The 12,357-nt window shown below is 39.3% G+C and overlaps 1 protein-coding gene across 1 annotated transcript in view; it reads left to right on the forward strand.

The window, feature by feature from the left end:
* The window catches only part of LOC117559438, a 50,981-nt gene that overhangs the window by 29,290 nt on the left and 9,334 nt on the right, over nucleotides 1-12,357 (forward strand). The window lies entirely within an intron of this gene.

A 12,357-nucleotide genomic window follows, 5' to 3' on the forward strand; every position in this document is an offset into this window, starting at 1 on the left:
GAAGCAGGAAGTTATTGGTATCGGTTTAAAAAAAACAATATCGTGCATCCCTACTTATTATCTATATAGATATATATTTATATATATATAAATACGACATCTTGTATTTTAGTTACACCCGCTAGACAACAGTGGAGGGTTCGAGAAACAACCGTGTTTGCCGGGTGCACCGCGGCGGAGGTGGGGAGGTTCCAGCCCGGAACCTCCACCCCGCTGCGTGACCCGGACCCCTGAGTCAGACGGTGCGTCTTGGTCACGCTTCATATCGGCCGGCCCGGGAAGGAAGAGACACGCAGAGTGGGGGAAGTCCCCCACCCCAACGCAGCACACCCTCCCGGCCATCAGAGTCGAACCCGCAGTTCGGAGGAACCGACCGCCAGAGCACCGGCACTAGGACGGGCCGGCGCGGAGGCCCTCCGACAGTGGGTCGCGTTTGCCATTTGATCAGTGAGAGAAGAGGAGAAAAATGCAACACAAATTGTCAAAATACGTTTATATACCGGGCAGTGTCCCCGGTAGAAACCGGGTGAAATAGCCAAAAAATAGGCACTCGTGAGGCGGGCAGAGTCCCCTGTCAACTCCCGTTACATTCCTCCATGGTGTCATTTGAGCGAAAAATGGCAAAGTCAACTTTTACGAGAACCAGGCTGGGGGGGGTCAAAAGGGCTTGACCAAGGCCGACCTTATTCTGACAATGTACTTAACCCCAAATAAAATAACCCAATAAAAAGAGTTGTTAAATAATAGTGAAGTCACGTTGTAATAACAATAACTCATCTCTCTCGAGTTTTATTTTTCAGCTTTGCCAAAAGCCACTGTGTCAAGTGTCCTTCTTGGGTTGCCGTCCGGAGTTCTCCAATATGGCGGACCATCTCGCACATGCGTAGTACAGATCGGGCAGGGGGACGGATCGGGTAGTGACACAGCCTACACCGGAACTGTCCTGAGAGTGCAGGCCTGCAGGCAGACCCCTCTCCATGACTTGGACTCGAGTCAGACTCGAGTCACCAATTTGATGACTTTTGACTCGACTTGACAAAATCACAAAACACTTGCTACTCGACTTGGACTTGAACACCAATGACTCGGGACTTGACTTGGACTTGAGCGTTCTGACTTTAGGTGAATTGATAATTTAATTCAGAGGTCTCCAACACGCCGATCGCGAGATGCCGCTAGAAGAGCAGACTCCCGTCGGGGAGAGCAGAATCTCCAGCCGCTTCTACTCTTGCTGAGAATCCTTGCAGGCAGGGGCGGGTCTTTATTTAGCTGGGCCACCATGCAGCCAATCATATGCGAGGACACACTAGGATCATACCATGATGTGAAAGAAGGGTGGGGGGCAGACGCTCCAAAGACAGCAGGTGTAGTGGTACAGGCCAGCTACACAGAGCGACGGACGGGGAGCCGGATTTAAATGCAAGCGCGTCGGAAAAAGTCAAGAAATTAGCGAAAACCGAAAAAAGAAGCAGCATCTGGCTGCATTTCAATGATATTGGAGAAAGCAAAGCTGAGTGCAGGATTTGTAAAATGAAAATAACCTTCAGAGCAGGGTTTTTTTTTGGTAACCACTCAGGATTTATTGTAAGAGGTGGGAGAAGTTCAGATCTAGTACTTGAGTAAAAGTATCAGAGTGTAGGAATACTCGGTTACAATAAAGTCCTGCATTCAAAATGTTACAAGTAAAAGTACAAAAGTATTAGCATCAAAATATTAGGGGTGTAACGGTACACGTACCCGTACCGAAATTATTCGGTACGGGCCCTTCGGTTCGGTACAGGTGTGTACCGAAGTGTACCGAACGAATATAACGTTAAACGTAAAAAATTGAGAACGTGAACAACTTTTTGGAAGTAATCTCAGGTGCTGCGTCGCAGCATTCAGAGTAATTTGGTCACATTGGGTTCAACGCGTCATAGAGCGAGCAAGTCATTTCATTGGATGAGAGGCATACTATGAGAGCTGGTCAGAGGGATGCGTTCAAATGTAGTCAGTAATTTGAGGAACTGTCGAAAATTAATGGCGAACGCAGATAAAGTTGAGCTCGAAAATCCTCCAGCATCATTGAAGTCTCCGGTTTGGGAACATTTTGGTTTCGCAGTTACGTACAAGGATGAAGGACAAAGACAGGTGGACCGAACCAAAGCTGTTTGTCGGCATTGTTCAACTAAAATTGGTTACGCGGCTGGCAATACATCAAACTTGCACACTCTTGAAAAGGCATCACCCGAACGTGAATATCACCGGTACCAAAAGAAAAAAGACTGAAGTGCAAATCCAACTCCCGCTAGCATTTAAGCCTCCACCACTCGCAAAAAGATCAGACCGAGCCAAAGCTATTACAAACGCCAAATATCCTTATGTTGCCATGTTAGCAAAGCGCTACCTGGCTGTATCTGCTACCTCTGTCCCTAGCGAGAGGGTGTTCTCCACAGCAGGAGACATTGTTAGTGCCAGCAGATCTGCCCTTTCGGCAACCAATGTGGACAAGTTAATTTTTCTTTAAAAAAACATGAAAATACAATGACAAGCAAGTCATAATGTCAAACTGGCTGCTTAGGTACTAGTACAGTACAGTTCAAATACAGATTATTTCAGTTCATCGAAAAGCTGCACCTTAATGTTTATTTTATTATATTTTGTATTTATTTGAGTGAATATTCACAGTTTAATAATAATTAAAAACCCAAAACTAATAGTTTATGTTTTGTGAGTACTAGTAGCCTACAGTAAAGTTCAAATACAGATTATTTCAGTTCATCGAAATGCTGCACCTTAATGTTTATTTTATTATATTTTGTATTTATTTGAGTGAATACATTATTCACAGTTTAATAATAATAAAAAAAATATATATATATATGTTTTGTTCTGTGAAAAAAAATTCTGCTGTACCGAAAACGTACCGAACCGAACCGTGACCAAAAAACCGAGGTACGTACCGAACCGAAATGTTTGTGAACCGTTACACCCCTACAAAATATACTTAAAGTACCACCTGCAGACGGATCTAGATTCAGGTGTTATTTTCCCCATAGAGACCGCCTCGCTGCACATTATCCCTTGCACAGGGGCGGATCTAGACAAATATTCATAGGGTGCAGGGTGGCAGGAGAATTGCAGGGGTGGCATCCCCTGGCAGAAGTATACTGTATACTGATTTAATCGCAGTCATATCAATCAATGTTAACTTGGAAAGCCACAATATTGATATTTCAACTCAATATCATTAAGTGACATTATTGTGGCACATCAGTAAAGCCATACATATAAATATATAAGGTGGCAGACATCATTTAATGAATTTTAACTGAATGAGTTGGTTTCACTCTTAGACGAGCAGGGGTACCAAATCTATGCAGACTGCTGCAATAAGTACATTAATTAACTGTCTCATCGATGTGTGTCTGTATGAATATGATAATATTAACAATCATATTATTCCTATCAGCTGTCAATCACTGTTATGATTCACATATTCAGTGTTATTATTAAATAAACTATATTTTTTGGAGGAGTTAATGATGAACGTTCCTCAAGATGCTTGCTCACCCTCCTTCAAATTTGAAAGACCAGTAATTACTATCATAAATCAAAATAATCAAAAGATCAGTTCAGCGCCCCACGACTTCATTGCAAACAGTTACAACCTTGACTTTACATCAGAAAGAACAAACATTAAAGAAGTGACGTTCTGCATCAATTAGGGTTAAAAAACATGTATTCAGCTAAAACATATACATCGCTGCAGTTATTATCCAGTGGAAAGTCCTTACCTACTGGCCTAGTTAAATCAAAGTGGTTACTTTATTTTGGCTGGGCAGTGAAGTTTTACACACCGTCTTATTTGACTTTCTCAGGACTTGAAACTGTTTTTTGCGGGCAGACCCCCACAAAGAAGAAACATATACAGTGGGGCAAACAAGTATTTAGTCAGCCACCAATTGTGCAAGTTCTCCCACTTAAAAAGATGAGAGAGGCCTGTACTTTTCATCCTAGGTATACCTCAACTATGAGAGACAAAATGAGAAAAAAAAAAAATCCAGAAAATCACATTGTCTGATTTTTAAAGAATTTATTTGCAAATTATGGTGGAAAATAAGTATTTGGTCAATAACAAAAGTTCATCTCAATACTTTGTTATATACCCTTTGTTGGCAATGACAGAGGTCAAACGTTTTCTGTAAGTCTTCACAAGGTTTTCACACACGTTGCTGGTATTTTGGCCCATTCCTCCATGCAGATCTCCTCTAGAGCAGTGATGTTTTGGGGCTGTCGCTGGGCAACACAGACTTTCAACTCCCTCCAAAGATTTTCTATGGGGTTGAGATCTGGAGACTGGCTAGGCCACTCCAGGACCTTGAAATGCTTCTTACGAAGCCACTCCTTCGTTGCCCGGGCGGTGTGTTTGGGATAATTGTCATGCTGAAAGACCCAGCCACGTTTCATCTTCAATGCCCTTGCTGATGGAAGGAGGTTCTCACTCAAAATCTCACGATACATGGCCCAATTCATTCTTTCCTTTACACGGATCAGTCGTCCTGGTCCCTTTGCAGAAAAACAGCCCCAAAGCATGATGTTTCCACCCCCATGTTTCACAGTAGGTATGGTGTTCTTTGGATGCAACTCAGCATTCTTTCTCCTCCAAACATAGTTGAGTTTTTACCAAAAAGTTCTATTTTGGTTTCATCTGACCATATGACATTCTCCCAATCCTCTTCTGGATCATCTGCTCTCTAGCAAACTTCAGACGGGCCCGGACATGTACTGGCTTAAGCAGGGGGACACGTCTGGCACTGCAGGATTTGAGTCCCTGGCGGCGTAGTGTGTTACTGATGGTAGCCTTTGTTACTTTGGTCCCAGCTCTCTGCAGGTCATTGACTAGGTCCCCCCGTGTGGTTCTGGGATTTTTGCTCACCGTTCTTGTGATCATTTTGACCCCACGGGGTGAGATCTTGCGTGGAGCCCCAGATCGAGGGAGATTATCAGTGGTCTTGTATGTCTTCCATTTTCTAATAATTGCTCCCACAGTTGATTTCTTCACACCAAGCTGCTTACCTATTGCAGATTCAGTCTTCTCAGCCTGGTGCAGGTTTACAATTTTGTTTCTGGTGTCCTTTGACAGCTCTTTGGTCTTGGCCATAGTGGAGTTTGGAGTGTGACTGTTTGAGGTTGTGGACAGGTGTCTTTTATACTGATAACGAGTTCAAACAGGTACCATTAATACAGTTAACGAGTGGAGGACAGAGGAGGCTCTTAAAGAAGAAGTTACAGGTCTGTGAGAGACAGAAATCTTGTTTGTTTGTAGGTGACCAAATACTTATTTTACCGAGGAATTTACCAATTAATTCATTAAAAATCCTACAATGGGATTTCCTGGATTCTTTCCCCCCATTCTGTCTCTCATAGTTGAAGTGTACCTAGGATGAAAATTACAGGCCTCTCATCTTTTTAAGTGGGAGAACTTGCACAATTAGTGGCTGACTAAATACTTTTTTGCCCCACTGTATATACACACGTCATCTTAACAGTTTGTTATGCTCATCGAGTCATCCGTGAGCAGAGCATCAAGTTGGCATGCCTATAACAGCTGAATGTGGCGATTACCATCTTGTTCAGCAAAACGCCTCACAAACTTATTAAGATTTAAAGCTATGGTGCGTTTTGATTCAATGCTGAGTACAGCCAAACTTGACAGGCTCTTCTCTGTCATTGTAGACCGCAAACAGTGGCGGCGCCAGAGTATTTGTGTTGGGTAATCTATGGTAGGGCTAACCCATACAGTGGTGGGGCTCAAGTCAGTATTTGCAATGTAATTACATACATGCTACCCTTGACAGTGAAACGCCACGCGTGAGGTTTAGATTATTTCCCTGTCTCAATCCAAATTGAACTGTATGAAATAAAAAGGCACATTTGTCTTGTAGTAAATAAAAAGGGCGACCTGGAGCCAATCCTGCAATTTCCCCACAAGTGAAAGAGTTTACATGCTGAAAACCCAACCCCTGCAGGGGGGTCTGGGGGGATTCTCCCCCAGGAGATTTTTTGAAATACTAACATAAAATACACATTCTGGTACTCTCTTGAGAAGACAAATAAATAAATCTATTACTCCACGACATATTTAAAAAAATGAATGCCATTTTAGTTTTTTGTTACTTTGTTCTGAAAGCTGAACCTGCTGCTCCTCACAGAGAGAAGAGGGAAGAGGCTGTGTGAATTACTTTACATTGTGGATAAGGGTGGATAGCCCCCATTGTTCTGTGTGTCAAAATGAAAGACAGCCCACACACCTATCAATCATCAAACCGTGGGGTCTCCTTTCACTACGTGTTGATTTCTATCAACACGTAATGTTGTATCGATGTATATAGAGATGTACTACAGCAAAAGTATTCTCCGTCGGGACTTCCTGCAACAACACCACGCCGTTATTTTGATTCTGATTGGCCAGAAGACATTATCAAAGATGTTCTATTGAGAAGACGATCACTACGTGACAAAAGTTTTCAAAACCGTTTCTAGTCTTCGGTATTTCCAGACAAGTGGCTACTGAAATCAATCTTACTAGCTGCTGTCAGAGCAATTTACTCCGCGCGAGTTGGCGGACTTTATTTTGCTTACTTTAACATCATATTTCATGGTGGGGCTAAGCCATTTCTTGGTATGGCTGTAGCCTACCCCAGCCATACCCTGGCGCTGCCACTGGTGGGATGTATGGGGCGGGCCATTCTGCGCATGCGTTAAATGCGTTAAATATTTTAACGCAATTAATTCAAAAAATTAATTACCGCCGTTAACGCAATAATTTTGACAGCATTAATATATATAATATATCTCAGTGGCGAGCCGTGACTTTTATACCTAGGCCCTCTGAATAAAGCCCGCCCATTTAGAGGGAAGATATGATTGGTCAATTGTACTGTCATTTGACATTACTCTCTCGTTGAGTTACTATAGCGGGCCCTCTGTGAATCTACAGAGGGACCAACAAGCCCTCCCGTCTTCACATAACTCGCAGAGACGGCATTTAACCCTTCACATTCCAACAGAAACTGAACAGGCAGATTCGAAGGATTTATGTCTTTGGAAATATTATTTTAAATACAATTAAATCAAGTTATTTTGGTAAAACTAATGAAAAATGTAACAACAAAAAAATATAAAAAATTATATTTAACCCTCCGGTATCATTCGATTGGACTACGCAAATTAGTCATTCGAGACAAAAATGTCCACTGCAAAAGACTTTGATAAAAACATTATATTAAAAGGTTTTTTTCACAACTTTTTTGGGTTCAATCTTGAAAGCAACTTCCGCCCTATTAGAAAATACCAAAAATGTAATCATTTTCAGGATTTTAACCCTTTAAATGCCATTTTGAATACATGATTTACATTATACATGATACATTTTTGTCCCGAATGACTAATTTGTAACTTTTTTGTTTAATCTGATTTTGTGCAAAAACTAATAATCAACCAAAATCAATGTGATAAAAAAAAAAAAGCCGACCCCCCCAACATTTATTATATGGAAAATAACTGCCTTTTTGTGCATGTTTTTCATAGAAAACGCAAATTCATGTTTTCAAACTGGCAGTTCAAGGGTTAAAATCCTGAGCATAATTTAACTGTTAGTATTTTTGATCAGGACTGAAGTTGATTGAAAGATTTAACCCCAAAAAGTTTTAAAAAATATTAATCTGTTGTCATTTTAGAGCAGTGTTTGGAAGTGGACATTTTTGTCCCGAATGACTAATTTGTAACTTTTTTGTTCAATCTGATTTTGTGCAAAAACTAATAATGCAAAAAAATCAATTTTGTTGCTAATCTTTGACATATCCAAGACTGTTATAAAAAAAAAAAAGAGCCAGTCCCCAGATATGTATTTTTTGGAAAATAACTAATTTTCTCTGTTTTCATCAAAAAACAGCGGTTTCATGTATTCAAAATGGCATTTAAAGGGTTACAATCCTGAAAATGATTACATATTTGGTATTTTCTATTAGGGCGGAAGTTGCTTTAAAGATTGAACCCAAAGATGTTGTGAAAAAAACCTTTTAATATAATGTTTTTATCAAAGTCTTTTGCAGTGGACATTTTTGTCTCGAATGACTAATTTGCGTAGTCGACACAGTGAATTAAAGACCAATTTGAAAAATTGAAATTGGAATTCCAAAATAGATCGAGAAAATAGCGTTGTTACAAAAAATCAGGCCATTTGCACCAATGAAACCAAAGTTATTGCAAAATGAAAAGTGAAAAATGACCCATATGGACAAAAACGTCCACAGTGATACCGGAGGGTTAAAATGTTTTTTTTTAATGTTTTCAAATATTATTTTTTAGAATATCTTAGGCCCTCAGCCGGCGTCGGCGAGTCCTCTGGTGACTGCTTGGTGTGTCAGGGCCTTTAGACCTTTTTGTGAAGTACCTTAGTGTAGCAGCCTTTGTGGTTTTAGGAGGATGTAACTCTGTTTGCAAACTTACATAGATGCTCCTTAAAAGATCACTTGCAGTGCAATTACATTAATAGGAAGAATGTTTATCAGTTCACATTAAAACTACAAATAATTGTGTAATTAATTCTATTTTGTTTGGAATATTGCTGATTATAGGTATTAACAAGTATTTGAAGCAATTAGTTTCATATAAAAGGCATGGCTACAATAAAAAAATGTTTGATGTCTCAATTATTAATAAGACCTCCTACATAAATAAGCCCATGGCAGAAGAGTTTCTTTTCGAACAACTTCAATAATCCCTAATAGATATACATTAGATTATATTATACAATTGCTTTATTGTCAATGTATACTTTCCACATACTGTACGTCTGACCCATGTAAACACAGGAACAGTATATGTGAATAATTTGGTAACTTGACACTTTTGTCCAATATGCATTACATTTCTCACATAAACATATATTGGGGCAACATGAATTTCTGTGTCTCAATCCAAGTAAATACCATTCAATTTAAAGTAACACCAAACCTGTTGTATTAATTTAGCCAAGCCGAAGCCTAAAGCACATCTGCAACTAACTTGTTACCCTTTCATATTATATTCACAGCACTACTATGGTGAAAACTATGTGTACACGCAGTTTATTCTCCCTGATTTTAAATATGATACTAAGATAAAGAGCTATTGTGTTCTTCATGTACCTTTCACGAAGTGAATCCTCTCAAGAACCAAACTTGATACTATAGATGGCAGTGAACATGTGATCAAGTTTTTTTAAAGTAGGATGTACAATGTCACTTCAGGCTGGCCAATCAAACGCAGTCTTGTGTCTTAAGAGTGAACAAGGTTTCAAGATCATTTTCACTCAACTCAAGAATTCAACAAGATGACGTCTCCAAAGTTGGTCTTATATCTGATGTGTTTGCTCTTAGGAACAATCGGTGAGTTGTATTTGTATCCTGCTTTTACTTTTCTGCTACTTTCATGGAAATGCTTTCAATATTTTTTTATTCAAACTTCTGTACTTGCTGAATATAATTAATTGTATATTTCCTTTGACTCTTATTTCAGCTCAGACGACTGATCGGAAAATATCTTCAAGTGTTCGTCAAGAGAAACGTTTTATATCAGCTAAGGTTGGAGAAAATGTGACTTTGCGATGCTTCTATAAAGCTGGTGATACAAGTTGGATTTACTGGTACAAACAAACTCTGGGACAGAAACTGAGGCTCATCTCTTCCGTCTATCCTTATGATGCAAGACCCACTTTTTATGATGAATTCAACAACAAGTCACGCTTTACACTTGATAGAGGAAATAGTACAAATCAGTTGACAATTTCAAATGTGCACATTTCCGACTCAGCTACCTACTACTGCGCAATTTTCTCCAAATTTGTCTTCGATTTTGCGGAAGGCTCTTTTATCGATGTTAAGGGTTCAGGTTTGAACATCCCACCTTCGGTCCATCAGTCAGCATCTGAGATCATCCAGTCAGGAGACTCTGTGACTCTGAACTGTACAGTACACACTGGCAGCTGTGATGGAGAACACAGTCTTTACTGGTTCAAACACTCTGAGGACTCTCCAGGACTCCTTTACACCCATGGAGGCAGGAATGATCAGTGTGAGAGGAAACCCAACACACAGACACACACCTGTGAATACAACCTGCCAATGGAGAACCTGAATCTTTCTCATGCTGGGACTTACTACTGTGCTGTTGCCTCATGTGGACACATACTGTTTGGAAATGGGACCAAGCTCGACTTTGAAGGTAAACTATTTATTAGATTATTTAATGAAGAGTAAATTATGGCCAAGTAAGATTTAAAATGAACAACAAGATAAAAGCTGACCGTTCCGTTGTTGGTGTTTACTCTCTACAGATGAGGTTGACTCTCTTGTGTATTTCTTGAGTGGAGCTTTGGCGTTCAACTCCATTCTGGTAGTTTTACTGGCTTTCTTAGTGTACACGATGAAGAAGAGAAACAACTGTCAATCAACAGGTAACTTCTACCTATTGTTTTTTTCTTCCAGAAGCTTGCATTCACTCAATACAACTCTTGACTGAATAATGTTTCTCCATGTTACCAATCAGAGTCTGAAGCAAGATTATCTACAGCAAATACAGAGGTGAAAATGATCTCATAAATTAAAAATGTTATTGCAGAATTTTCTTCTATTCAATATCCTGATCCATTTCTTCATATTTTGTTGACAGGGTCCCCGGAACGCAGACAGCCTCCATTATGCTGCTGTAAGTGTCCATGTGCCCAACAGATCAAGACGACAGAGGAACATCCCCAATGATGAATGTGTGTACTCTGGTGTCAAGCTGTAGACAAACCATGTTTCATTACTTATGTTAAACAACATTGGATTTAGTCATGTTTTAAAAGTAATACAGTAATGTATAAGTAATTAAGAGATACATGTGTACATCCTATTGGTTTGCAGTGTAAAAGATGCAGCCAAGAACGTATTTACACCTCATGAATTATCCCCCATGCCAAAAGTCCTGATGCCCCTCATGTACTGTAGTATGCCGGATTGACAAGACCGCTTTTCACAGCTTGGCGATGTAGTTAATATTGGACGGTTTTTTATGATACAAACAAGATTTCCTTAACCCCTTAAAAACGTTGCCATATGCTGAACATATGATTGTTTATACTAATCATACCTTAGTTTCATTCATACATATTTTGGACAACGCAATAATTGTGTGCATTCTTATGTCCTTTGTATGTCATGTTATGTCATGATCACAAGGGGCTAATTTATTAAATGGACTGTTTGATCTTGAGACAAATATATAATGAGCATGTGTGTTCACTTCCTCAAAGGCCATATCTCAGTTTTAACCAATCTTCAAAACAATTTTTAGATTTTTCTAAACCCCAAAAAACTAATTGTGTATTTTTCAAAAGAATGCGGGCGGAACTTTGACGTTCATTCTCAGAACCATACCCAATGAAAATCTAAAAGCTATAGTATGAAATTAAAACTACAAAAGGAGTTCAGTTATATATGAGATTGATCGACAAAACAGTCTGAACAGAAAAGAAGAACTTAAATATAAACTAATCAGATGAGGGGGTGAAGTGCAGGTGGACAGAAAGTCAGGTTTCTGCAGGGTTAATATGGGACAGGTGAAACTAATAAGGCCAATCAAAACAGCTTTGGAAACAGAGAAGAAGCTGATTGGCTGGAAAGACTAATAAGGCTGATTCAGAGCAGGTGCGAAGATGGGCAAAGGCAGCACAGGAACACCTACGGAAAAACACAAGACAGGAAGTCAAACCAGGAATTTATTTTTTTCAAAATAAAATAGGAAAAAACGGGAAAAAACGAAAAACAAGGATCATTGCAGTTCTCATACTGAAAGCAAGTTTGATTCGCTTGATATAAAACAAAAAGATATATTAAATTATGCAATTTACCATCTATACTGAATTATGAAGATAATCTACACCAGATCACACAATAGTTTAGCTTTCCTTTAATCAATAAAACTGTCTTAAAGTAACGGTATACGCACATTGGCACTACATAAATCCAATGTAAATATAGTTAACTCAGTTGGTGCTTTGAAGATTTGTTTGAAGTCCTACACAATTAACATCATTTGATAGAAATTAAGTGTCTATTCCTCTTAGACCTGTTCCTGCCCATACTTTTTGCATTGTATCTCTTTCAGTGTTTTTTTTTTACATTTTGTGGTTTTCAGCAGGATGTAACATTGTCTGCACTCGGTACATCTTAAGCCTAAAACCACTCTAGCAAAGGTCCTTGATCGAAAAATCATTATACATAATTATATTTCAAATGAAAATCATTACATCCAATGCCAAGAAATTCTCCCACCATGTCAATGTTTTAA

This window comes from Gymnodraco acuticeps, unplaced genomic scaffold, assembly GCF_902827175.1.
Source record: "Gymnodraco acuticeps unplaced genomic scaffold, fGymAcu1.1, whole genome shotgun sequence".
In the NCBI taxonomy this organism is placed as follows: domain Eukaryota; kingdom Metazoa; phylum Chordata; class Actinopteri; order Perciformes; family Bathydraconidae; genus Gymnodraco; species Gymnodraco acuticeps.